Below are 27,567 nucleotides of genomic sequence, written 5' to 3'. Positions count from 1 at the left end.
CCTTCCTTTGGCTTCCAGCAACTGGTATTCAAAAGTATTACGGTCTGTGACTAGGGCTGGATTAAGACCTTTAGAGACCCTAAACACTTAAAAGATTTGGGGGGGGGGGGTGTAGCAGAAGATAAACAATAATAAGCCATAAAATTCAATTGTATTTTTTGAAATGAAGCAAAATCTGCAGTAAGATGGAAAATAATATTTATTTTTGTATACTTCCACTTCATTTATATTTGAAAAAATTGTATCCTACTTTTTCTAATTGCAAAGTATTTGATAAGATCCTCAAAACTAATCTTATGTAACACATCTGCTTCTGTACATAGTAGAGATAAGGCATCCAGCCTGCCTTGTTGCATAGTTGCTCTCTTGGGATTTCTAATATACTTCAACTGAGAAAATGAACGCTCAGCTGAGCAGTTCGTGACCATTAATGTTAAAAATCCAGCAACGGAAAATTTCTCTCGTGCCCCCCTTTCCCTCATTGCCCTTTAAGCATGTGCATATTTTGCTTAATGTTTAATCCAGCCCTGCCTGTGACTGTGGAGGCAGAGCATCATTGCTAGTAGCTATCAATACCCTTGTCCTCCGTGAATTGGTCTAATTCTCTTTTAAAGCCACCCAAGCTGGTGGCTGTCACTACGAGTGTGAATTTCACAAGTTGTGTGGCAAAGTACTTTCTTCTGTCTGTCCTGAACCCTCCCACATTGGCTTCACTGGATGTCCCCAACTTCTAGTATTATGAGACAGGGAGAAACTCTTTTCTCTATCCCCTTTCTCCGTGTCATGCATAATTCTATACGTGCTCAGGTATGCTCTCACCCCTGTAAGCTAAAAGTGGCTCTCAGAATGCCTGTATCCTCCAATGCAATGGACGGTCCTCACAAGCCACAAATTTCTTAGATATTTGTTATTTGACTGGCCCCCCGTCTCTCCTTGAACAACTGCTCTTGCATAACTAATCGGGACTGCGTTCTGCCAGCCTGGATTATGGCACACCGTGTAGAGCAAAAAGCTCTTAATCCCCGTGAAGACGGTGTCTGCCTTGTAGCCAAAGCAGCTGCCCCTTTTCCTCTTCCAAGAGTGACGCTCTGGGAGCTGTTGCATGCTTGTTGGAACAACAGGGCACAGGAAGAGCTTTGCTGATCTTATTTCCACACCCCAAAGAGACTGCTTGCACTCTAAGGGCTTCGAGAAGGTGCTCAGTCCCCTAATCATCACCATCTATAAACATGGAATTAAAGCAAATCTAACTCTCTTTCCCTCTCTCTCTATACAGTGGTACCTCAGGTTAAGTACTTAATTCATTCCAGAGGTCCATTCTTAACCTGAAACTGTTCTTAACCTGAAGCACCACTTTAGCTAATGGGGCCTCCTGCTGCTGCTGCGCCGCTGGAGCACAATTTCTGTTCTCATCCTGAAGCAAAGTTCTTAACCTGAAGCACTATTTTTGGGTTAGCGGAGTCTGTAACCTGAAGCGTATGTAACCCGAGGTACCACTGTGTGTGTGTGTGTGTGTGTGTGTGTGTGTGTGTGTGTAATATACTTACACATACACATACATAGATGGAATAGTTTTCAGATGGTAAAGGCAGCGTGAACAGGACTTTCTGTTTGCCAGGGTTTTCCAGAGTTTGGCTCAGCAATCTGTTTTTGCTCTGCCCTTGAGTTACCATTCCTTCTAATAGCAAACTCAGGTGCTTGAGTAGTGACAGGATTTGGAGACAAACTTGGGCCTTTGAAAAACAACAGGGAGGCATTAGCATGCTAGTGTATAGCCAGAATTATCTAGAATAGTCATTACCTAACTTCTCCCCCCTCCCCAACAGACCACTTGAAAATTGCTGAGGTTCTAGGCAGGCTGCTTCGTGCTTTTTCTGCCTGTTGTGGTGGTTGTAAATGCACTGTGTTAGATGCTGTGCGATTTTTAATTGTACTTTTATTGCTTCTTTTTCTCATATGCTGTACTTTACCGCATTCCAATTTGATTTCCATAGGACTCTTTCCACTCCTTTCGAGTCACCTCATCACTCCTTCTTTCACACTGCTAATCCTCTCCATTCCTTTCCTGCTCTTCCTCCCCTCCCCTCCATGTCTGGTCCATCTGGACTGGACCAGATTGCTGGGTTCTAAGAATGGCAGAGCAGCCACTGAAGCGGCTATTCACAGCCACTGCTGCAGCCATTCTTCACAGACATGTTGTGGACTACCTAAATTAGGTTTGTGGACATCTGGTGGCCCAAAGGCCACAGTTTGGGAATCCCTGATCTAGTAGTGCAAGATATTTGAAAAACAAGCAGACTCAAAGGGGGCAAACAGCCCATGAAATCACCCAGTGATTGTTGACTGTGCATGCTTAGCGACTGCTAGGAGCTAACCTGAGGGAGACGCCAGTGGGAATAGTGGTTGTTGTTGTTTTTAATTTAATTACAAATTACAGTGGTACCTCTGGTTATGTACTTAATTCGTTCTGGAGGTCCGTTGTTAACCTGAAACTGTTTTTAACCTGAGACACCACTTTAGCTAATGGGGCCTCCCACTGCTGCCGCACCGCCGCACGATTTCTGTTCTCATCCTGAAGCAAAGTTCTTAACCCAAGGTACTCTTTCTGGGTTAGCGGAGTGTGTAACTTGAAGCGTCTGTAACCTGAAGCGTATGTAACCTGAGGTACCACTGTACATTTCTATCCTACCTTCCCTGCAAGGAGCTGAAGGCGGCATACATGGTTCTCCCTCCATTTTATTTATGCAATAACCCTGTGAGGTAGGTAAGGCTGAGAGATGGTGACTGGCCCAAGGTCATCCAGTTAAGCTTCATGGCTGAATGGGGATTTGAACCCTGGCCTCCTAGGTTCTAGTCTGACTCTAAGCACTAAATCACCGTGCCTACGCTTGTTCTTGTGGGTTGAAGACCACTAAGGGTAGGACAGAAATTTGATTCAGTTCACAATTGAAGGTGAACTTACCTAATTTACACTTTTCAAAACAATATGAGAACCAAAAGGCAGCCATCCTTTGAGGGTCACAATTGTCCGAATTCTGCAGTGTAGTTATCCAGCCATGTAATGAGTACAAAACTGTATATACTGGGGTGAAGCATGCATAGAAAGGCACATATGTAGTGGAAATAACTTACAAAAATGCATTATGTTAGGGAACACTGCTTTGCAAAAGAGATTTGCACTAAAATGCTGCTGAATTTTCACAAGGACTTGAAGAACTGCACTCAAGACTGGAAAAATGTGAAACTGAAATGGACAGATTTGTTCACTCCTATTTGTGGCTGAGCAGGGATTTGAACCCTGGTTTCCCAGGTCTTAGTCTGGCATTCTAACCACTTCACCCCCTGGCCTATTCCACTCCTTGTTAGTCTAGCAACATCATCCCTTGGTACAGATGATCATTACCTCCCCTGGATTAGCCTCTAGATCCCTGACAGAAGGGCAGAAATTGACCTATAAGCCTCACTGTTTCCCTCACCTACACTGAGTAGGCAGGTTAAAATTTGAACGCAGCAGCTGTTCACGTTTTTTCCTCTTGCTCTTTGAGAGCAAACAAACATGCACACTTGAGCAGATATGGGTTAATCCTTAAGAATGGGGGTGGTAGGACTGGAAGGGGTTTTTTTTGCAGAAGACAATGGCCTAATTAAATCCATCTCTCTCTTCCCTTTGAGCGGCCTGTGCACATGGCAGTGATCCCAAGTAAAAGGAGTTTCAGATGGGCTCACCCCTGGATCAAAGTCTGACGTGGAGGGCCTTGAAAAATTGAGCTCATGTATCACCTACAAAGTTCAAACAGAGCTGTGTTGCTTCTCTCAACTACCTTTGATTGTAGCTGAAACATAAAAATATTAAAAAGAAGGACTCCATTGGGGAGTTGTGGTTCAAATCCTTCAGACAGTACCACAACAACTATCCCGGGAGTAAACTATGCTGGGCTAAATGATGGACTAACAGATCAACATGGTAGAAAACAGTTTTCTATGTTCACTTCCCAGTCCGAAGGTGATGGTGAGGAGGTTCATAAAAGGCCCACAAAACCCTGGAAAGTCAGCTAAGAGTTGACCTGTGTGGACAGGCATCCTGATTCCTCCGCCTAGTGAAATGAAACTGGGATCTCAAATCAGGGGATGACAGAATGTGGTCCTTCAAGCCTATCTTTGTGGCCCTCAATACTTTATTCAGGTCCTCATTAACTCTGCTTCATGCCCTTCCTTGAATGTTACTGCCGGACTGGAATGTGTCCTTCAGCTGTGATTATAACTTTTGCCTGCCTAGATGGAAGATGGTGTGTGTGTGTGTGTGAGAGAGAGAGAGAGAGAGAGAGAGGGTATAGACCTCAGAGTGTTGTGGGATTAAAATGTAGCCTACTATACAAAAAAAAGAGTTGCATCCATTGCTCTGCCTACTTTTTGCCTTTGGCCTTGCCCACCACTGGCATGTGGTCCCCAGAAGTCTGCCCATGATGGGATGTGACTATTGGGCTGAAAGGGGTTCCCGCCACTCCTATAGTAAGCGATAGTGGCTTACTTAATGAGCATCTCCTCTGAATATTCAGGAACAGGAGGGAGGGAGGGAGAGAGGGAAGGAAGGCTGGCCAGCGCATGGAGAATTAATCAAGTCAACTATGGCAACTATGACTCTAAAGGAAATAACGCTGCGATAAAATTTTGCCGCGCTGGAGCAGTGCGCAGTTTAATCACTAGAGATGTAGGGAAGCTGTTGACGTTTTTTGGGAGCCGTTTTCTATTCCCCGGCTCGTGTCTTCTCAGATAAAAAGTAATAAGCTAATTAAAATGTGCCCAAGCGTGGCTGTGAGCAATAAAATGGAAGTGTGGGAAATAAAGAGACAAACAGACAAACAAACAGGCCAGCTCTTCCACCCCGGCCTCAGATCCCACCCCACCTACCTCAGGCAGCCAGGACTCAGGTGGGTCGAGTGGAGCTTCTTGATAAACCTGGCATGATTGTGGCCAGCAGTAACACGCAGAAGCCACATCTGCACCAGATGTTTAAAACACTATAATGCCATTTTAAAACAGTCATGGCTTCCCCCAAAGAATCCTGGGAACTGTAGTTTATGAAAGGTGCTGAGAGTTGTTAGGAGGTCTCTGTTCCCTTCACAGAACTACAATTCCCAGAGTTCCCTGGGAGGAGGGATGGATTATTAAACCATTCTGGGAATAGGAGGCGCTAATGCTTCCAAATATCAGTTGCTGGAAACTGCAGGAGACTGTTTTTGTGAGAGCAGGATGTCTGGCCTAGAAGGGCCATTGGCCTGACTCAGTGGGCTCTGCTCATGAAGGAGGCTCTTTTAAGTTGGAGGGGCCTTTTTAAAAACAACAACAACACTAGAATTCTTAGTTTTCTCCAGAGTAGGGCTGCCGAATTCCAATTCCCTGAATCTAGGAAATGTGTTTTGTATATTTAGATAAATTGTTTGGCCATTGTGCAAATTTCACTCTGTTTTTGTGGTGGGAAACGTTCTTCTTAAACAGTTTTCTATGAACAGCCCAAAACTGCACACAAGTGCCTAAGTCTTTGTGCACCTGAGCACCTAGGTTTGACCTGATTAGGGAATCTGGGGAAGTTCCTGAGCTAGACTTGATCAAGGTCAATTGCCATTACAGTGGTGCCTCGCAAGACGAAAAGAATCCATTCTGTGATTCTCTTCGTCTAGCGGTTTTTTCGTCTTGCGAAGCAAGCCCATTGACGGATTAGAGGATTAGCGCTATTAGCGGCTTTTAGTGGCTTTTAGCGGCTTATCAGCTTATCGGATCAGCTGATAAGCGGCTTAGCGGCTTAGAAAAAGGGGGGGGGAAGGGAAAAAACCCCGCAGGAAATCGCAAGACATTTTCGTCTTGCGAAGCAAGCCCATAGGAGATTCGTTTTGCGAAGCACCTCCAAAACGGAAAACTCTTTCGTCTAGCGAGTTTTCCGTCTTGCAAGACATTCGTCTTGCGGGGCATCACTGTACTAGATTGCCCTTTCCTGTGGCCTGAGGTGTGTTTTCTGTGAGTTGTTACTTGGATGGAAATCAAAATCAGCTGTCAGCAGAAAATGACTGGACAGGATGCATGGTGGTGATTGCATTAAATTTTTGTGTGTGTGGACCCATGCTGACGTTTGTGCGCATATGTGCCCATGCACACACATGTACAGCACATTGCTTCCCTTCACCCCTAACCTGTTCATCCAGATAATTAATTCTACAGAATGTTGGAAGAGTTCTTCTGAGGGCAGAACCAGCTCTACTGTGAGTTTAAATATAGAGTACCATTAAACATCCTTAATTCTTTTTTAAGTAGGAAACTTATGGTCAGTTTACTAACACAAGTCACCTCAGAAGCCAGCACATGAAAGGCTGTTCATTGCTAAGGAAATGAATGGTTTCTACAGCATGCAGAGTCTCATGAATCCTGATGCTTGGAGTAAGATACGTGTTGCAAATACACAAGCGTCTGTAATTTCCTATGAAAACAGACAAATTCTGAACACATGCCATATTGTCAGGGCATCTGGTAGATCCTTGGTCTATCAAACTCAGCATTGTCTATACTGACTACCAACAGTTCTCCAGAGTTTCAGGCAGGGTTCTTTCCCAGCCTTACCTGGAGGTACCAGGGACCTTCTATGTGCAAAGCACATGCCCTACCACTGAGGTAGAGTCCTCTTCCACTGCTTGGCTACTGGTAGAGAGGAGGTGCTAGATGGACCCTTGTTTAATCCAGCAGGGTTGAAAATGTTCTGCTTTGCTGAGTGTATGGACCAGCAAATCTGTGTGCTCAGTTTTTCTCCTCTATAGTGTTCTTCTTTAAAGAATGATCCCAGTTGAAACAGGGCTTTGGCCAATTACTAGATTTATGGCAAGGTCAGAGTTCAGGATGGATTGCTCCATGTGGAGTTGGAACAAGTTTGGAATGTTGGTTCAACAACATTCTGGTTAAACCCAAACCTGGTTAAACCCAGATATTGAACCTGGGACCTTCTACATACAAAGCAGATGTTCTACCACTGAACTATAGCCCTCTCCCTTAAGATTTTGGGATAACCAGCCTCATATAAGCAACATGCTTAAGTCTAATTAATACAATAAGGGGTTAATACCATAGAGTAAGATGTCCTGCCAAGCTTAGCTATGTCCACTTCCTCTTACCTTGGGAGGTACTAGGTAATCAAGCCTTTGTTCTTCCCCAGTCTATCCAAAAAGCTCATCTTATGAAGAGGTTTGAGTTGGTTGCTCCAGCAAAACCCCATAGATCTCACAAGCCACTCTTGAGTTCCTATTCCAATATTTAGGAACATTCACCACTTTGTAACTAAGCCAAGTTTTACTGCCTGTGCAGCTTTCTGAAGCATATTAATCTGACCTTTGAAGTGTTTGTAAGTAAACCATTTTTAATTGACCAATTGTGTGGTCCTTTCCTATTCTGGGGAATGAGAGAAACTTGGGAAAGAAACTTTTTAAGGGGACATTTTGGAACTCGCTTGGAGGGGTTAATTGGCAGTAGCTCTCCAAGGTTTCAGGTAGGAGTATCTCCATGCCCTACCTGGAGATGCTGGGGATTCAACCTGGGAGCTTCCACATGCTAGACAGATGTTTTCCTACTGAGTTTCTGCCTTTCCCTTAAGGCATAGGAATATAAGAAGCTGCCTTGCATGGAATCACATCATTGGTCCAACTTGCTCAGTAAGGCACACACTTACTGGCAGCAGCTCTCCATTATTTAAGCCATGGAGAAGCCAGGGATTGGACCAGGGATCTTCTGCATGCAGAGCAGCTGTTCTAGCCCTTGAGTTGCAGCTCTTCCCCTAAATCAGCTTCCTTCCCTTCTGCCCTCTGGTGCAAGGGAAGTTCCAAAAGGGGAAGCCCGAGAATAGGGGCTACCCCTTAGCCACACGCGTGGGCTGCCTCACCCCAAGCAGCAGCCCTCCCACCTCTGCTTTGCATGCATCACAAAGGGAAACATCTGTTGGGTTTCAAGTGGTTCCAGGAAACATAGTCTGAGTAGGTGGCAGCTAGGTTTCATGATGCAGCGAGACCAGGGCACCCCTTGCTGCATTGGAAACAAAAGCACAAAACCACAATTGCTGCAAACACAGGGAAGGGGAACACGCAACACTTTCTCCAAGCAGCCCTTAAGATTTTGTTTGCGTAAGAACAGTCTGCTGCATCAGACCAATAGCTTGCCTAGTCCATCATCCTGCTCTCACAGTGGCCAACCAGATGCCTATGGGAAGCCCACAAGCAGGACCTGAGCCCAAGAGCCCTCTTTCGCCTCCTATGACTTCTAGCAACTGGCATTCAGAAGCATGACTGCCCCCAACTGTAGAGGTAGACCACAGGGATCATGGCTGCAATTCAAGCTTCGCAGTCCTTGGCCTGATGCCCACACACCAACAGGATAATGTGCTAAACAGCTGTTGCATTACCATATTTCATGTCCATGCTTCAAGTCTCTCCAGCTCTCCGCAGACCTCCTCCTCTCTGCTTTTCACCTTGGATTTCCTACCACTTGTATGTGTGTGCCCCCTCCAGGATGCCCCAGTTGCCTTTATCAGAGAGTTGAGCCCGCTTTCTTCTAATGGGAACCTCCTGCCATGTCCCCCCCCCTCTCCTTTAAGATAAGCTCCAGTTTGTAAATTAGTTCCTCCGGGCGACTCTGGAATGTTTGTACTGTGGGATGGGTTTTAATAGGTAGGAGAGGATATATTAATTGCAGTTTATCTTTCTGGGCCGCCACATGTGTTGGTTGAAGTTTTAAAGTCCCATCCTTAGCAGTAAAATTGAAGCATGTAGGAATAGGCTGTGAAGCCTCTTAATGAAGCCCAATTATGAAGTAAGATGGCTTCCCCCTTTCTTCCTCTATTTAACAAAGAAATCAGACAACATACTGAAAAGCAAGCTTAAAATATAACTTAATTAGATCAATAAAGATCAAGCTTAAAAAATAATAATATATAACTTAATTACTTATTAGTCTTGCATTGGTTTTCAGCTACAGCAGCAGTAAAAGCTTTGCAGGTAAAATACTTAGATTTACAATAAAAACGGTCTCAGGCTTGTGCCTGGGACTGGAGCAAGCACAGAGTATATTTATCTTTATGGCTGATAAAGGAGAGAAAGAGGGACAGGAAGTACTATATGTTCCTTCCTCTCCAGAGGAGGAGGGGAAATGACATCACACACAGCTCTCTCTACCAATTGTTTTTCTATGGTGTAAGTGTCTGTCTATCAGGGATACATCTCTGTGGACTTGGCCCCTACTCATGCTAACCAGCAAGGAAATGCATTTGTTAGGATTGGCTGTTAATCGCCCACATGAAACCATGTTCTTCTCTGGCTGGCCCCTCCCACTTTTTAGGCTACCATCATGCCATAAATCACATATCATGTATGAAGGACTGCTAACTGAGCTTATCAAAGCAAGTAACATTTCTGGACTTATTTGCAAGGCTCACTGCACATAGAAAGCTAGTAGTGAGGAAGAAAGAGCAGCTATATACAGTTATTCTCCCTGGCATGGTAGATTTCTATGTGGACTGTGCAGGGAATGTTCCAGCATAGCCCTATGAGCCTTGGGATGAGCTAGTATAACACAGACATAGATTTGGGCCTAATAAAGGTATAACCGTCCTGCAGGTAAATTGTGCTTGTCTTAGAATCACTGATGTTTATCTGAAGGGCAAAGAGAGGCTGAGGCTGGAACTGTGGGCAAGGGTCAGCTCTGCTGACAAAGCGATAAAAGAAGCCCCTGCCCCCCATCCCAATATTTATAGTTATACCTGGCTTGGCCAATTCACAGGCATCTTAACTACTTGCATATCAAAATAAGATATGCACACTCAAACACACTCACCACTTTGTGGCCAAGGTGTCTTCTAAATAGTTTGCAAGTATAAAACTCACTACACCACCCCCTCACATAATTAAAAATCACACACAATAAACCAATTTCATCAAAACAATAAACATACACAAGTAGGATCTACATGTTAAAAACAAAACAAAAAACAAGCTCCTTGAATCAGTGTAACAACTAAAACAGAACACCAATTAGAACCTGTTATGTACTGAAGTTCTCACCCTGGGCCAGCAGGGGGATGCTGTAGATAGTTATGCAAATGAAGGATTGAAAGTGACGTTCAGTGATTGGATAGTTTGTATGCAAATGAAGGATCGAAAGTGACGTTCAGTGATTGGATAGTTTTAGAAAGTTGCTACAGTTACGTTGTTCTGGAGCTCTATATAAGCAGGCTGACTGAGCCCTTCAGTTCAGTTCTGTTGTGGCCTCTGAATAAAGAAGAGCTGTTTGAAGAATCGCTGTGTCGTCTGATATGTTGACCCACAACTTAACAGAACCATTTAAAGTTGGAGGCTCAAGTCAGGAGATCAGGGGAATGGCTTGGGCAAACTGGTGTGTCTTTAAGAGCTGGTGGAAGGCCAGTGTCAATGGGGGCCTCTTGTATTTCAGAAGAGAGAACACTCTACAACACTGGTGCACAAAACCAACTGGGTTACATTTGTTCCATCTTAATGTCCTCACCTGGCAATATTAAGGCACAGAACATATGGTGGCTTTAAAGGATAAATGCATACAGATTCCCCAAAGAGCTTGGCTTAATAGGCATCAGCCGTAGGCCACAAGATCCCTGGTATTAGCACAACGCACGTGCCCCCTAGCCCCCGATCCTCCTCTTGCCAAGTTGCTTCACTCCTGGGGTTTAACAGAAAGTCTTCCTTTTCAGGTGAGAGAAAGAGAGAGAGAATCTGGTATGAAAGGGAGAGCAGGTAGCCTGCCAAGTTTATGCAGGCCCCTGTTCTCTCTTCAACTTCCTTCATAAAGAAAGAGACACTTTTAGCTAGGGTTGCTAGTGCACCTGTTTTGATTCTGGGGTTCAGAGTAGAGCATTTGCAACAAACCGTTAAATGTGTGAATGCTCACTTCTCTTTGTGTGGTGTGTGTTTGTGAGCTGTGTGCTGCAGCTCGTTTCTTTTCCTGCTGCTGATGCTACACCATTATTATTTTCTTTGCTAGAGTTTCTTTCTCCATCCTTGGGTGAGGCTTCAGGTCACAGATCACATAGTAAATGTGGCAGTGTTGCACAGCTATGTACCACATTGGATTTGGTGTTCAGAGCCAGTTTAGAATGAAGGCGATGCTCCTGGACTGGCCACAAGGACAGCCCTAGGCCAGTGGTTTTCAAAGGGTGTGGCAATCCACACTGGTGTGGCAAGAGAGGATGGCAAGTGTAGCAGGAAGATTCAGGGAGAAGTAAAGAAGCATTTAAATAGTTCAGCATAGCATAGCATAGCATAGTATCCAGATTACATGCACACCCACCCACACTCAACCAGAAACAGTATCCATGCCTTATGTCAGGCATTCCCAAACTTGGCCCTCCAGATGTTTTGGGACTACAACTCCCATCATCCCTAGCTAACCGGACCTGTGGGCAGGGATGATGGGAATTGTAGTCCCAAAACATCTGGAGGGTCGAGTTTGGGGATGCCTGCCTTACGTCAAGAGCATTGGCTGTTCTACAGTTTTCCACATGTTGTGAATAGGGATTTTCAGCTCTGATAAATATGAAAGATCAGAAAAGAGAAAGGTTTCTTTGCCTTGATGAGGAGATGAGAGTTTGTTTGTCCCAGATTAGACCTAATATAAATGTGATGACCCAGCAAAAGCAAATTGGCACCTTTCATGGAGTTTGTATGCATACTTAAGGTACATATGTAAGAGGCTCGTTTATCATTATAATTTGGGAATGGTTAATATCTTAATGTAGCTCTGCTGTTTTATACTTTCCTGATGTCCCTTGATCATATTATAAGGTAGTTGTGCTCTATGTTATAAATCAAGCGCTGCTAGGAGTCGTTTCTCCCCCCCCCATGTAAATAATAATAAAACCACACCAATAAAATAATAAAACCACACCAATAAAAAATTTGGTGTGACATGAGCAAATTTTCATTATGAAAGTGGGGCCCGGAGACAAAGTTTGAGAACCACTGTCCTAGACAATCAGTGATCAGATAATGAATGTGATGGTGTCGCTAAAGGTGAATGAAGCCTGATCGTTGTAATGTTTGCTGAACAGGTGAACCCTTTATTGTTCCTTTATCACTGAAAGAGGCAGGGGGAGGCCTTTCAGTACAGGACAAAATGTCCAGGAAAATCAATCCTTCTTTTAGCTGAGCTGTGTACCGTTTAAGTGTGGCACTGGTGAGGGATGCAGCCATGAAAGTATGGTTATGTAACATGGTTCTACACATAGTAAATGCCATTTCCTATTCTCCCTACCCCCTTCTCTCTCATGCTACACATGTGAATCTGTGTGATGCAGGCAGCTCCACCAAACCCATCTCCAAAGCACATGGGAAAGAAAAAGAATCAGAGGGCTACATTGAGTGCATAAGCGCTAGCATTGTTTATGAAGCAAGATTAAGGCCAAATCTAAAAATAAAAACCATCTAATCATCACCCCCAGGTTCTACCCCTTCTACTGTCGTAACCCCACCCCCTGCTTTTGGGCTAGGGAGATAAAAAGCCACTTTTAACTTCCTCTGTTTTGCATTTCTGGTTTTCAGCTCAGCAAGAAGGAAGTCTCAGCCAGGGGTTTGCCTCTGGTCTTCTGCTTCACATTTATTGTAATCGTTTTCCTTTCTACTCGTTCCACCCACACATGCACACTAAAAAAGGCTGTGGTATCCCACAGCAAGGAGCCTTCAGACTCTTGACACCCAAGAGATAAGAGATGAACCATTTTCTGTTCCGTTATCATATCTTTGAACTTTTTAAATGCTACACAAGCTTGATGGAAGACAGGGTGTGGTGGTTAGTGTGTACATGTGTGAATTTTTTTAAAAAAAAGGTGGTGAAGGGGTGAAGAAGAGAGATGTATTTATGGATGTGCCTGCCATGTGGTTCTTCTGATTCACTAAACCTGTGAAGGGAAAACAAACTGCTGCTGTAAGAAGAGCTGCTAAGCCTGCTATGAAGAATTTAATAACATGTCTTTCTTGGTCAGGTTAGGTCACATGAACAGCATAGGAACATAGGAACCCCTCTGTACTACAGTGACAACCATTTTAGACATGTTCAAGTGCTGTGCGATTGCTGAATGTGGGTCCTTTAGGACCCAGAAGCAGAACAGGGCCAGGGAGCACTTATACACACTCTACAAACACGCACAGGGGCTAGGAACAGAACAGAAATGTTCACCGCCTGTATACATTTAAACAGTATCATACCACTTTAAACAGTCATGGCTTCCCCCAGAGAATCCTGGGAACTGTAGTTCATGAAAGGTGCTGATAGTTGTTTGGAGGTCTCTGTTCTCCTCACAAAGCTACAATTCCCAGAGTTTCTGGGGAACAGGGGTTTATAGTTAGAACACTGTGAGAATTGTGGTTCTGAGAGGGAACTAACGGTCTCCTAACAGCTTTCAGCAACTTCTACAATTTACAGTTCAGACTACAAGAAATTAGATCATAGTAGGTTTGATTATTTGTTCATCAAGCTCAGTATTGCCTAGTCTCTCCTAGGTTCTGTAATGGACAAATGTTCATTTTTACCATTTACCATCTTAAACTGGAGGTGCTGGTCTGAACCTGGGAATTTTGTATGTGTGTATTCTGAAGCATATGGGGAGCCATGGTCCTTCCCCCTGGCAAGAATTAGAAATTGTGCTGCTCCAAATCATTGCCCCCATCATTGGGGAAAGGTCATAAGCTCAGGGGCAGAGCACCTGCTTCACATTCAGAAGCTCCCATGTTCTGCCAGCCAGTGTAAGAGGTACCACTGGTCTGATTTCGTTTAAGTCAGCATCCTATTTTCTCCCATGTTATAATCTAGCTCCAGGCTATTGGTTTCCCTATCTGAAACCCTGGAGAGCCTCGGCCAGTTGGATAGACCCACACCTTGTTACAGTATGTTCCTGTGCTTGAAGCAGCTTGGACATGCCTTTTTTTGAGCAGCGCCTCTCTTTCTCCTCCTCTGGTCCTTTTCGTACGAAGGGAAGGAGCCTGAGCAGCTCTCCTCCCCGCGTTTCCCTCCCCTCCCTTCCCGGCTGTGAGTGCGCCGGGCCAGTAAACAACGCCGGCTCCTGCCTCCTCGCTTCGCCTCCCTCGCTCTCGGCGGCGGCGGCGGCTGCTGCTGCTGCTGATTCCGGGAAGCCTGGATTCCTCCCCGTCCCCTCCCCAGAGCGCCGCCGGTCAGATGAAAGGCGAGCGGCATCGATCTGCCAGCGGGGGAGTCTCGCTGCGCTGCGCCGTCTGCAGCTGTCGGAGGAGGAGGAGACGGAGGAGAGGCGGCGGCGGCGGCTCCACGTGGGAGGCCCGCGACTGCCGGCTGCGAGGGGCAGCCAGGCCGGAGCGGAGCCAGGCTGCCAAGAGGAGACCTGACCCCGGCGCGTAAAGGCGCAGCGTCGTCGCCCCCTTCGCCATCGAGGCCTCTTAGGAAGGGGAACGCAGCATTCATCCATCTTTCCATATCCATGCGCCGCGCTGCCGCCCCTCTCCTTCCTCGTTGCGCTCCCGCTCCCAAACTCAGCTATTTGATGGTGGTGCTAAGGGGTAGGGGCAGTCTTTGTTTTGTAAAAACGAAATTAAGCTTGGAGTGGAGTGACTGGCTTGGTAAGCCTGGGTGTCTACACACAGGAGCAGCAGAGTGCATAAGGAGCAAAGAGACTTGTGGCACCTGAAAGGTGACCAGACTTACTGTAGCAGAAGCCTTTATTGACTACCTTACTCTTAATAAAAAAATTCCTTCCAGTAGCACCTTAAAGACCAACTAAGTTAGTTCTTGGTATGAGCTTTTGTGTGCATGCACACTTCTTCAGATACCTTACTCTTGTTTCTTCTTGTTCTTTGTCCTGAAAGAAAGCCAGAATTATGGTGACAAAAGTCTTTATGGATTTCTTATCCTTCATAATAATAGTAATAACCAGTGCTTTCTTTTCTAGGAAAACAGGTGCCGGTACTCACCATGTAGTTGTTACACTTTTTAACAACAACAACAAAGAGGTGATGATACAGAGTACCCTTGAATACCCCCTTGCGGGGGGCGGGGGGGGGGGGAGCACAGGTAGCAACTTTTGTTTTTATCTTGCCCTTCCTCCACAAGATGCTTCTGAAAGAAGCTTACATGGTCCCGCCCACCTGTTATATCTCCGCAATAACCCTGTGAGGTAGATTAGGCTAAAACAGGATTTCCCAAACTTGGACTACAATTCTGTTTGAGGATTATGAATTCCCACCATCCCTGACCGCTGATCCTGCTACCTAGTGGTTATGGCAGTTGTAGTCCAAGAACAGCTGGAGACCCAAGTTTGAGAAACGGTGGGCTAAAAGATTGTGACTGGCCCAATTTGAACCTCAGTATCGCAGGTCCACAAAAGCTTCTGCCACATCCCTGGGATTGTGCCTGACTGAACACATTGCATTTGGTATGCAAACAGTCCAAGGTTCAATCCCTGGCATCTCCAGGCAGGGTTAGGAAAGTCCCCTCTCTGGAATCTTAGAGAGCTAGAAAAACCAGTGGTCTGACTTCTATGTTTCTGTGGGCAGTATCTCAGTGGTAGTGCATCTCCAAGTAGGACTGTGAGAGACTTCCTGTCTGAAACCCTAGAGGGCCACTGCCAGTCAGTGCAAACAACACTGAGTTAGATGGACCAATGGTATGACTCTGTAAGACAGCTTTCTATGTTCCTATGGGTAAGACCTTATCTCTGCCTGATCTCCTGGGGAGCCATTGCCAGGAAGAGCAGATGGTACTGGGTCAGTTGGCAGGTTGGATAGCTCAATTGGTAATGCACGAGCTCCATGTTGGACAAAAGATTATTGCATTGCAGAGGGTTGGAATAGATGACCCTTGTGATCCCTTCCAGCTTTGCAGTTCTATGAAATACCAATCCTGGTATAAAACAGGTTCCTTTTTCAAACATCAGAGGATGTGCTGATCACAAATTTCAGGGGTGTGACTGACAGTAAGCCCTGCATGGAATAAAAACCCTTTAAAATAAAATAAAAATAAGAGCAATTGTATAAAATATTTTTGTGGGTTTATTGGTGATTTCACCCCAACCAACTTTGATGATGTTAGATTTCCTTTGATGGCTCTGAAGGTGATAATGCTGCTTGCTAGGGACTCCCAAAAGCTAATATCCTTTGATCATTCGTAGCCGATTTTTCGGATGTGCTGGAGATCACAGCTTCTAATTAAATCAATGACCATCACTGCAGGCCCGTGGAGTTTTGACTGTCTCATCTAGTCAGCAGAGAAGGAAATGGGTCTTTTACCACCACTGCGCAAGCTAACAACAGGCTTCTATGCTCACCAGGGCTGGGAAGTCTGAAGCCCCCCCCCCTGTTAGACTCCTAACTCCCACCAGTCCTAGCCTACAGGCCCAATGGTCAGAGATGATGGGAGTTGTGGTCCAGTGAGAGCATCCCCATCTCTAGACCAAAGACTCTTCAGAGCTAGAAGCATCATCCAGAAAGGAGGTTACCTGATGTCTCTCTGTGTGATTGACTGCTCTTTCTTTTATTAAGACTTGTGGGTTGTTAAAGGATTTTTTTGTGTGGTGCCTAGAACTAGATAAAGATGGCACCAGGCGAGTCTCCCTAGGAAGAGCATTTCATAAGCAGAGTGCCATCACTAAAAAGGCCTGTTCTCATGATGCCACACTCTACCTCTTGGGCTTCCAATACATGAGGTACAAGGGCAGCTGACTTAGCCTGCCTCACGGGCTGGCCGTCCTTGATACTGAGTCAGACCATCAGGCCATCTAGCTCAACGTCTACACTGACTGGCAGCAGGTCTGCAGTGTTTCAGGCAGAGGAACTTTCCTAGCCCTGCCTGGATATGTCCAGGATTAAACCTGGGACATTCTGGATGCAAGGCTACATTCTGAGCTACAGCCCTCCCTTTAAGACACAGGAACATAGGAAATAGTTTTATATTGAGTCACACAATTGGTCCATCTATTTCAGTATTGTCTACACTGACTGGCAGCTGCTCTGCAGGGTTTAAAGCCATGAATCTTCCCCAGTCTTATCTGGAGATGCCAGAGATTGAACCAGGGACATTTTGTAGGCAAAGCAGGTTCTCTACCATTGAGCTATGGACCTTCCCAAAAGTTCTCTGGGCAATTTACAAGTTTACAGACTAAAATAATAACATATACAAAAAAACCCAACAACAACAACACCCATGAAAATAAAATGGAATAAAACTAGCAGCACAAGGTGTTCTTTCTTCAGGTGACTGCTCCAGAAATATGGAGCCACTTCTGAAAAGCTATAGCAAGGCTTGCCTTGTTCTGTTCAATGTGAACAATGTTGAATAAATAATATTAATGCTAATGTTTATCTATACCCATTTTGTTTGCATACTCTGTATATCCTGGGCTTGATATTTTTGGAATTGTTCTTTTTCTTTTTGCAGTGATGACATTCCATCAGTGAGTGATCGGTGTCGTTACAGGAAGAAAGGTAATTAAAACGAGATCTTTGATCCTCTATTTTTTGTGCATTTTTTGCAGCTCTTCGACATAAACACATTTATTTATCGGTTCTGAAAATTTGCTGCTCATATTTAAGCAACAAAGAACAACCGCATCAGTCTGCCAGCTGCCATCCTGAACCCACTTACTCAGAAGCAAGTCGCAATGAGTCCAGTTGGGCTGACTCCTTTGTAAGGGTGCATACACACCAACCCATTTGTAGCACAAACATGTACTTTTCCTCAATCCAGAATCATTCATCCTCAGCTACTACAAGTGCCACATAATACCCATTGAGCATTTGTGAGAATGCAGTCATTTAGTGTGGCAGTATCTACCCTTTGGAACTCCCTGCTTATTGATATCAAGCAGACACACACACACTATTATTTTTGGCGCCTGTGAAAAACATTCTTGTTTAAACATGCCTGCCGAGATACTTCAGAAGCTGAAGTAATTTAAATCTGATTTAACTTTTGCATGTTTTAAAGTATGGGTGTCATTTTCCCTTTGATTTCCTTGTTGTTGTTTTTAGTAAACCACTTTGAGGTGTGTGTGTGTGTGTGTGTGTTTCAATCAAGCCGTGCATAATTTTTATGAAATAATTAAATATAACATGCTGCTTCCAGTTTAGATGAGTTCTAGATCCTCTTGCCCACAGGGGTGGGTCTGGTTACTTGGTAGGTTAGCCAAGAAGAAGGAAGTGGTGATAGCGATATGGCTTTGACCCACCCACAATGTCATTGGGCAGGTGTAGTTACACCCCCTGCCAAATAATAATAATAATAATAATAATAATAATAATAATAATAATACCACAACTACCTATATCTGTTTCCAAATGGATACACTTCAGAGTAATGTGGGATCAGTCTGCAATGAGCTTTAATTTTAGGAATGAAACCAGTGTCTCAAAAAGCGCTTTTCAGGGGCAAAATATATGCAATAGATCTAGGTGGTGTGTAGCCTATGCAGGGGGGGGGGAAGCAGCCTTCATTGATTCCGGAATCTATTGTGTGTACGGAGCCTAGGTACTTGATTGTGTTATGATTGTCATTGGATGAGAACATTTTAAAAGAAATGGAAGTCTCATTTTATTTCTGACTGAAGCAACTTTGGTGGCTGATTCTCCATCCCAGCCTTTGCCAGCTTGGTGGCCTCCAGGTGTTTTCGATTGCAACTTCCATCAGCCGCAGTCACCGTTTGGCTTCTCTAGCCAAAGTTAATGACGCTCCTCCGAGTTAACCAAGTGAGAGGTGAAGATGTAGGCGAGCTAAACGGCATAACAAAGCACTTACTAATTTCAGGATGGAAATTGCTCTGAGCAGGGAGGCCGGAGGGTGGGAGCCGAAACCAGCATTTGTACCTGTTCCTTTTCATGCAGGAGTCCTCCTCCTCAACTCTCTCTCTTCCTATAATATGCTTCATTTTATCGGAAGGCCTGCCGGACTTTTTTTGTCCTTTTCCCGGGCCACCATAATTTCTTACCCTGCAGCCAGCTTGCGGGAGGATACTTGGGAAGGCTCCTGAATTAAATCTGCATTTGTCCTCTGTGGCTGGGATCCAAGAGCGCCGTATGCACAGAGCCTGGCCTTCCTTTGAAGTCTCCCCTGCAGCCGCTAGCTGTTTTTTAAGTTTTAACTTTAAAAATTTAAACTGAAAAGTGGGCTGTCCCTTCAGCATGTGGTGGAAACTTCAAAGGAGCCCCTAGCTGAGATATTTTCCTCTGTTGTTTTCGTTTGCAAGTCTTGGGAACGACCTAAAAAAAGAAAGAAAGAAAAAGGGCATCACATGCACACCCTGGTTCATTCCCATAACTAACTGCAGCAGTGATGTCTTTTTCACTTGTCTGTCTGAGCAGCCCCTTTATGGGGGATTAAGTTCCTGCTGTTAGGTGCTGTCGCATAGCACCTTGCCCTGATTCTCCCAATCAGCTGAATTTATTTGAGTGTGGTTCTGGTAAAAAAAACCACAACACCATGAATTTCAAAACCATGTGCTGCATCACTTTTGGATTTGGATCGGGCAATCACATCTATTGTTGGGATGCTACAGAGTTACCATATTTTTCGCTCTATACGACGCACCAGACCTCAAGACGCACCTAGTTTTTGGAGGAGGAAAACAAGAAAAAAAATATATTCTGAATATCAGAAGCCAGAACAGCAAGAGGGATCGCTGTGCAGCGAAAGCAGCGATCCCTCTTGCTGTTCTGGCTTCTGGAATAGCTGCGCAGCCTGCATTCGCTCCATAAGACGCACACACATTCCCCCTTACTTTTTAGGAGGGAAAAAGTGAGTCTTATAGAGCAAAAAATATGATACCTGTCCTCAGAGGAGGCTGCCCGTTGCTTCTTTGGATGAGTCTCAGATCTCACCTTTCCAAATCAAATTGTATACTCAGGATGGGGACTCACTCAGGAGCTCCAGGCTGATAGGCTCTTCTGAAGGTGGGTTGTTCTTACTCTTTCACCTCCAACTTTGACATCCAACCTAAACTTCTTTTGTTTAAGGACATGCCAGTGGTCAGAAGTTTGGAGAAACAGTTTTAAAGAACAGCTTTTAGATGCTGGCAGAAACAGATATGGTATATAACGGCCTCTGTTCCTCAGATGAGAGGTGGGAGAGGATTATTACATAGTCTGGTGGGTGTGGGGCATGAGCCCATTAGTGCTTCCGAAATGGGAAGAGCATCTTACTTGAGTCTCCTTGGTGGTGATTCTTTGCATGTGAGTTGTAATATTGTTGAGTGTGAGTGGGTTTGTTTTTGAGTGGTTAGTAAATAGAAAAAAATTGCTTGAGGTAGCAAATGTATGCAGTGGTGTGAAATGAGTGGCAAGCAGGACTGTTTATAATGTGTGCTACCGCTCTCTGATTTTATTTACATGCGTATTGATTATGGATATGGATATTGTTTGTGCATTCTGTTATGTAAATAATTTTACATGGTTTTTATTGTAACATAGATAGACAGATGGACACTTGCATACTGCTTTGAGATCTTCTGATAGAAAACAGGCTATAATTTATTGCATTTACATCTCTTCTTTCCTCCAAGGAGCTCAAGGAGATGCACATGATTTCCCCCTCTTTCCATTTTGTCCTCACATCAAGCCTGTGAGGGAAGTTTGGCAGAGAGACAGTACCTCGCCCAAGGTTACACCCATTGGCCTTCATGGCCTAGTGGTGATTTGAAGCCTTGTTTCGCACATCCTAGTCTGACACTAAGACACACTGGAAATAATAAATGAATTATATTGGAGGGTGTTTGACTCTGGCCTGCTCCTCCTTCCCAATGTGAGAAACAAAAACAAATTCTGTTTGCTTCCCCTGCTTTGTTTGCACAGCAAGCCCAAGAGCCAGCGAGGCGGAGTGAGAGGCTGGCCTGGGTTGTCTTTCCTCCTCACCTTTGGGCATGCCCTGAATGCCCTCTGCCCATATCACAGATGCCCCCAGACATCCGAGGCTGGCTCTGGAGGCCTCTCTCCCTCACGCCCCTGTGCAAGGTCTGAGCACCTCACTGGCCCCCAGAGAGCAGACCCTAGCAGATAACCTTGCACCTGAAGATCGCAAAACCCGCCATCCGTCTGCTTGAGTGTGATGCTCCCTGATGGCTGATGCAGGCAGGCTGCATTTTTACACCCTCCTCCTCCCTTCTCCTCCCTCTTCCCCAACTCGATGAAGTGCAGACTTTGGGTGTTTTGCTGCCAAAAGGGGGGGGGGGCGAGAGAAGGGAAAGGAATGAAATATTTACAACTCTTCTCTCCCTCGCTTGTTGCCCTGAAGCATTTTGGAAGGGGAAAGAAAGAGCAACATGGAAATGGCTCCTGTGGTATAAATATGCTGGTTTGTTTATTCCGCCAGCCCCGGCTGCTGCCGCTGCAGCCACTACTCAACCTTGGTTTGTTTGGATTTTTTGCAAGTCAGTTTGCCAAGAGATGGCTACCATGGATTTCCTCATGGGAAGCTATATGCAGGTTGATGGAGGGGGTGTGATCACCTTTGTGAGGGAAGCAGGTCCAGTTGTGTGCCAGTGGCAGTTGTGCAGTTAAAGGCAGATACAACGATGTGTGTATGTAGGAATGAGAGACATACGGGACTATGTTTTCTGTGAACAGGACCATACAGCTGTTTTCTCCTTTACCTGTTTATGCATCTTGTCTGGCTGCAGCTGCCCATCCCCCACCCCGCCGTGATGGTTAGGGATATAATGAAGCATCATTTTCCATCTTACCCTCTAGTCATGACATTCAGCACCGTTTCTGTTCTACTGCAGTTTGTCTTCCACCAAAAAACCCCCACATTATTTGTCTCTGTGTCCGCCGTGGTAGAATTTTACATTATTACATAAATTGTGTTGTTAAGTTGCTTCACCCCATTCATATCCATACAAAAAAAACGTAATGCCAAAGGGATGAAAACGTAATCAATTACATATCCTTTGAGGAATGAAAGCAACAACAGTAGCAAATGCTGATCGCATTCACCAGATTTGTTTCCGTTTTGGATGTGGGACGAATGAGCGAATATTGGCGATTTCCACTCCTGTTTCTCTCTTTGTCAGAATTCTGCAACACCTCTGGTAATGGTGAAAGATATTTGGGTGGGTCAGTGTAATATCTGTGAAGGTTCCATTCACACATGCAAGTTACAGTTCGTTGCTGCAATTGTCAAGAGGAAAACATGTATGTGTGAAAATACCCAGTGGTCTTGAAGTTAATATTTGGAGATTTTATTTCATTTTATTTTTTAAAAGCCATTTCCCGTTCCCGGGGAGATGTCGTTGCTGGGAGCAAGCCCTCCCCACACACGCAGGGCAGGTTCAGCCCTGCGCCATTGAATGGTCCTCAGCCACGTCACCCTTAGGCCGTCCAATTTGGACGGTCCGGGGCGTGGCACGGGTTATTTAAACTGCCGACAGCTGAGGACTCACCCCTGTTTTTCTCCCTGCTCGGCCAGTTCTCCCTCCCTCCCTCCCTTAGGTTAGGCTTTTTTATTTCTTGACCTTGCTATGGACCTTGGTTGGTCGTCTTGGTTGTCCAGGGTGCCTAGTAGGAATTTTTCCACTTGGCAAATTGGCACCGGCCATTTGGTTTTTCGCCTACCTCGTAGCAAATCATCACAACTTTGTAAGGTTTGTCAGTTAGGCATTGGAGTATTAGGTGGAAGGGGAGGGGAGGTAGTGGCCATCACGTACCCCTCCTAATTCAAGGGTATTCCGTTAAAGGAATCTGGGGGGCATGGTCTCCATCCGAAGCCCCAGATGGGGGGCTAGGGCCATGGCATGACCCCTAGCAGTGACCCTGGGGGAGTCCCTACTGGTGGTTAACCCTTCCAAGACTCCTGCAGACAGGCAGGAGTCAGATATAGTCATGTGGTTTCCAGTGCCTAAGCCAATACCACTCACATTCTGTAACCAATAAAATTGTGGCCTTTTTCGCTCACTAACAAAAAATACTGTTTCATGTGTCTTTATTCCACTCCCACGCAAAGCAAGGTTTTTCACCAATCCTGGTAGAGAGTGACTTTCTGGTTTCTGTTGCTTCCTGTGGCTCAGTGACTTCCTTGCATTGTGGGGCCTTTCCAGACATCCATTTTATGGTGCACTCATTATGATTTATGCTAAAGATGGTATTATTATTTATTAAATTTATATACCACCCTTCATCAAGAGACCACAGAATGGTTTACATGCAATCCTGCTTTCAGTATTGTTTCGTGCCTGCAAACGTTTTGGGGCATCCATACTGTTTTGTTTCTAATCAGTGCACGTCCTGTAACTTCCTGCTGAAATTTTGGTAACTTTTCATACCGCAAACATCCCGAGGGAGAGAGGGCTGTCCCACTTTTGTTCTATGATAGTGCAAGAGTGCCCTTCCAGATGACAATAACGTGATAACATTCGGAAAGCATTGTAGAATGACTAAGAAAGTTGAACGATCTGTGGATTGTCCAGTAATAATCCATCACTAAGGCACCATTATTGCACGCACCAATGACATGTTGCAGAATACATCCCCAACATCCCAAAACAAACTGGAGGGGACCTTGAAGGCTTTGCTAATAGGTCAAAGTTGGGAAATATGATATGATAGCCATGTTCAAATATATAAAAGGATGTCATATAGAGGAGGGAGAAAGGTTGTTTTCTGCTGCTCCAGAGAAACGGACACGGAGCAATGGATCCAAACTACAAGAAAGAAGATTCCACCTAAACATTAGGAAGAACTTCCTGACAGTAAGAGCTGTTTGACAGTGGAATTTGCTGCCAAGGAGTGTGGTGGAGTCTCCTTCTTTGGAGGTCTTTAAGCAGAGGCTTGACAACCATATGTCAGGAGTGCTCTGATGGTGTTTCCTGCTTGGAAGGGGGTTGGACTCGATGGCTCTAGTGGTCTCTTCCACCTCTTTGATTCTATGAAATAGATGCACTGTAGTTCTGGAGTACTGCATGTTTCTTCCATAGGAGGTCCAGCAAATGGTTCTCATTTGTGCAGTGGAACTACAGTTCCCATGATTATTTGGGTGAAGCTTGACTATTTTAGTGGTCTGATACTGCTTTAAGTGTATAGTGCAGATGCAAGTCCTATTCAGAGTAAACCCACTGAAACTAATGGACCTAAAATGGTCAGGTTAATTCATTTCAATGGGTCTACGCTGGGTAGAAGTAGCACTGGATACAGCCCAGATAGACCCCACTGCCTCGTCCCTGCACTGCTGGGTTTTGTTCTGAACAAAGGCTGGAGATACATTAATTAAAACTGCTAAAGACAATGATTACAGAAGGAGGAGGGACAGATTTGAGGAAATAAGGAATTCCAAACCAGCAACTCCAAAGCTCATGGAAGTACAATATTTATGTCCTGAGCTGTGAGCTTAGCCAAGTTTTCTCCCAAGGAGCATTGGTAACTGAATCCGGGCTGCGTGGGACCCGGAGACGCATTGTTCTGATTGAATAATTAATGCAGAGTTAATTGAGGCTTTTACGAGTGGAGGGGTGGGTGGCAGAACTCAGCCTGCATGGATGTGCAGCATCCCAGGGGAAGCTTGCTTTTCAGTTCTCCAGAGAAATCCTCTGCATCTTTCCACTCCCCTTTCTGATTACTATTAGTATTATTTCAGATTTCTGTCCCATCTTTCCTCTCAAAGGACCCCAGCCCATCTTGTCCAGCATCCTGTTCTCACAGAGGACCAACAGATGCCTCTGGGAAACCATCAAGCAGGATCTGAGCACAAGAGGCCTCTCCCCTCCTGTGGTTTCCAGCAAGTGGTATTCAAAAGCATTACTGCCTGAGTGTGGAGGCAGAGCATAACCATCATGGCTAGTAGCTATCAATAGCATTATCCCCTATGAATTTGTCCAGTCCTTTTTAAAAGCCATCCACATAGGTGGCCATCATTGCTTCCTGTGGCAGTGAGTTCCATAGTTTAACTGTGCACTATTTGAAGAAGTACTTCCTTTTATCTGCCCTGAATCTTCCAACATTCAGTTTCATTGGATGCATACGAGTTCTAGTGTTATGAGAGAGGGAGAAAATATTTTCTTTATCCACTTTCTCCATGACTTTTCTCTATAGACTCAAAAGTCCTAAATGCTGTAAACTTTCTTCATAGCGGAACAATACAGTAAAAAATAAAATAAAGCCACATTTAAAACTCTTAAAAACAGTTTAGAACATTTAAAAACCTAGGGTTGTATCCATTGCCAGCCCTACCCATTGAAACTCATAAGCACGGCTAAGTAGGTTCATTAATTTTAGTGGGTCTACTCTATAAGTAGAACTTGGTTGGATACAAACCTCTAGCAACCGGCCGGATTCAGCATAATGTTGAAAACCCATAAAAAATCTCAAAACATTTTGAAACAGTCACATAACATTACACTGACAGCTTATAATTTCAGAGTTGCTGCAAATAGCACATTTTAGTTGTCGCATGCCTAGGTGAAAAGGGATGTTATTACAGTATTTTTCCGTCTATAAGACGCCCCCGTGTATAAGACACCCCCTATTTTGGGGGACTCCAATTTTAAAAAATGGGGGGAGATGCATCCATGTATAAGATGCCCCCAAAATTTTGACATTATTTTAAAGGGGGGAAACCTAGTCTTATACACGGAAAAATACGGTAAATTCCTCTGATTATTATAAGGGAGACAGCCATACCTTGTTTGGAAGGCAAGGAGCCACCAGTAAGAAGGCCCTGCCATGGTTCAGCTCCAAGGGGGTATTACTACAAACAAGCAGCAGTAAAGCTAATGCTATTAAGGCTGCGTTGACATAAGTATAGTGTCTCGATCAAGGGAAGTCATAGCCCATCTGCCTTGGTCAAATATCTAAAGGGCTGTCACATGGAAAGATGGAGCAAGCTTGTTTCTCCTGCTCTGGAGGCTAGGATCTGAACCAATGGCATCAAGTTACAAGAAAGGAGATTCCGACTAAACATCAAGAAATGCTTTCTGACAGTAGGAGCCTGTTCGACAATGGAATGGTCTCCCACAAGAGGTGGTAGACTCTTCTGCCCTGGATGTTTTAAGCAGAGGTTGAATGGCCATTTGTCATGTACTATCTTTTAAAGATTATTGCATTGCAGTGGGTTGGACTAGATGACCCTCAGTATCCCTTCCAACTCTACAATTCTATGATTCTCTTATCCCATGGGCTGTAACTAGTCAGTGCTCCAGAGACCTCCAATGAATCTGAGCTAATTTGTGGCACAATGTTTGGCAATGGATCTGAGTGATTTTGCTGTTAAGAGTTGAGCATAGGGAGGGTATTTTGCCAGGGAGCAGATATCTATATCTATCTGTCTTCCCACACTCAGCTTTTCCTTCATTCTTGGTTGTTGTTTGAGATAGATTTTCCACATCTACTAGGTCAGTGGTGGGCAGGGCCAAAGGCAAAAGTGGGCAAGGGGATTCATGTAAATATTACCTTTGTTCAGGAGACTATTTTCTGCACAGCCACAGATGTGCTTTTGTGTGTGTGTGTGTGTGTGTGTGTGTGTGTGTGTGTGTAAGCTAGCCAAGGTAAAATACACATTAATTGCCCTGCCCAGTTTTGTATCTGGCCTCGCCCACCACCAGCATGTGGCCCCTGGAACGTTTCCCAGAAGCAAATGTGGCCCTTGCGCTCATAAAGCCCCCCCACCCAGCACTAGAACCTTAAAGTGTCTCCCTTTCTGCTTCCCCTAACAAATCCACGTTATGGCATCCACATATAAACCCCTTCCTGGAGATGATTCCCTCCCTGCTTCCCAAATCCTTGTCACTTGGGGGGGGGGCCTTCTGTTGCTCCTCTTCTTTTCCTTGCATCATTAATGTCTTAGTGGTCATGTTGATTAATCATCGACTGCTGCTTGGGGGGGGGGATAAAAATAGTCAAGCTTGATAAACAGAGCAGAGACATTGGGGGGGGGGAGTTGAGCTGTGCTTGCACATATGGTGGAGGGGGGGCATCCTTCCTTCCCTCCACCACAAATTTATCCTGGAGCGCATGATTAGGGAGGTCACTTCATTGCTGGTGCTTCAGAGAGCCACTCAAGGAGTGTTGACCCCCACAATCAGGGCTGGCCTCTCTCTCCCCTCCCCTGCCACCCCCACCCCACTTTCCCCGCTGTTGCTGCTGCCGTCGCCACCACTTTCAGTTTCCTAATTAAGGGCTTTTGTGCATGGTGGCCTCTTTTTCTCCCTCCCCCCCCCCCGGGCTTTCAGCTGCCAGTCATTTTCCGCTGTGAAGCATCACCGGGTTCGCCGGGTGGGGGCAGCTAATGTATTCATTTAGACAGGAGGCTCCAGTTTTTTTTTTGTTTTTTTTTTAGCATCTCTGGATGTAATGGGGATTATGGAGCAGAGGGGGCCCCTTTCCCCTAGCTTTCTTTTCAGGACCCTCTTGGCTGACAAGCAAACCTTCCTCCCCCCGCCCAACCCCCAATTGTTTTCCCTGGCCTTTCAGGAAAGTAGGGAGGAATATTTTTCCAGCAAGGACTTTCCTGGCTGGATCTCAGCCAAGGTCTGGTTGATGGTCCTGTGTTTTGGCCTGAATAGCAGGCAACAGATGCCTC

General features: G+C 45.1%; 1 protein-coding gene across 2 annotated transcripts in view; it reads left to right on the top strand.

The window, feature by feature from the left end:
• The window catches only part of SAMD11 (sterile alpha motif domain containing 11), a 321,250-nt gene that overhangs the window by 62,324 nt on the left and 231,359 nt on the right, over positions 1-27,567 (top strand). For both annotated transcript variants that reach the window (XM_082229928.1, XM_082229931.1), the window contains exon 3: positions 17,452-17,498. The gene's annotated coding sequence lies outside the window, so the exon portion shown is untranslated. The remainder of the gene's footprint in view (positions 1-17,451; positions 17,499-27,567) is intronic.

Source organism: Podarcis vaucheri (genome assembly GCF_965113315.1).
Source record: "Podarcis vaucheri genome assembly, chromosome: 7".
Taxonomy (NCBI): domain Eukaryota; kingdom Metazoa; phylum Chordata; class Lepidosauria; order Squamata; family Lacertidae; genus Podarcis; species Podarcis vaucheri.
The sequence above is the reverse complement of the archived record's forward strand: the minus strand, read 5'-3'. Positions and strand labels throughout refer to the sequence as shown.